The following is a 265-nucleotide window of genomic DNA, read 5'->3' as shown; positions in this document are numbered from 1 at the left end:
ATGTGTCAGATCTAAGTTGTACTTTTTTTTTTCTCTCCCCTCATCTTCACGACGGCACCACAGGTGTTAACTTGTACCCTAGGGACAGGAAAAACACACACGAGAGGTTAAAAGCCCCTCCCCTTCCCACTCTCACCAGTGTTTTTCCTGTCCCGGCTGGGCAGGCACGAGAGGTGGGGCTCCATCATGAAGATTAGGAGATCCCCTCTAAAAAGAAGAAGAATGAAATTACCTCGCCAGCGGATCGATCGAGGTCCGCCTCCTT

This window comes from Dendropsophus ebraccatus, chromosome 2 (genome assembly GCF_027789765.1).
Source record: "Dendropsophus ebraccatus isolate aDenEbr1 chromosome 2, aDenEbr1.pat, whole genome shotgun sequence".
In the NCBI taxonomy this organism is placed as follows: domain Eukaryota; kingdom Metazoa; phylum Chordata; class Amphibia; order Anura; family Hylidae; genus Dendropsophus; species Dendropsophus ebraccatus.
This window is presented reverse-complemented; position numbering follows the sequence as displayed.